This window comes from Solanum pennellii, chromosome 4, assembly GCF_001406875.1.
Source record: "Solanum pennellii chromosome 4, SPENNV200".
Lineage (NCBI taxonomy): Eukaryota > Viridiplantae > Streptophyta > Magnoliopsida > Solanales > Solanaceae > Solanum > Solanum pennellii.
The window spans coordinates 24,378,365-24,379,010 of record NC_028640.1 but is presented as its reverse complement, the minus strand read 5'-3'; positions in this window follow the sequence as shown (position 1 = coordinate 24,379,010).

Below are 646 nucleotides of genomic sequence, written 5' to 3'. Positions count from 1 at the left end.
AGGCAGTGACGGACAAGCATCCACAAGAACTTTGCTGTGAACGTGAGGTTGGCCTTCTTGATGGCCCCCTTCCGCTCAGTCACCCAATCGGCACCCTCTCCATCTACTGACAGGTGCAGGGCCATCCACCTCTTGGTGGTCTCTCTTAGTGATGGCTCGCGCAAGAACTGGCCATCCTTAACTATCTGCCAGCGGTAGTCAAACTCAGCAGTGAGGGGGGTCAGAGTAGCATCAACTCTCTCGCCGTATAGAAATCGGCGGATGGCTGGCAGGGAAATGTCAACCTGTACGCCCCGTACTCGGACCTGCTCCAGTGGGGCCTGTTTAGCGGGGGCAGCCCGTCTATCTATCTGTGATCGGAGAGTCGCTACGTAAGATGCGTAGAACTCTCGGACCAATTCTTCACTGTATCGTCCCAACGGACGAGCTGTCCACTCCAAGCGATGCCTGGTGAAGAGATTGTGGATCTCAGGCATCGTCCGGAGACTCCCTGTAAGGACCCGCCGTTCCAAGGTGAGTGTTCGAGTCGTCACTCCTTTATCAGTCATGAACTTGGCGTCGGAGTAGACTTGGAATTGCCCGTCGACACACCACCCGTGGGGCTGGTCAGTGGCTGGGGTGGGGACCTGAACTGGTGAGCCTGATG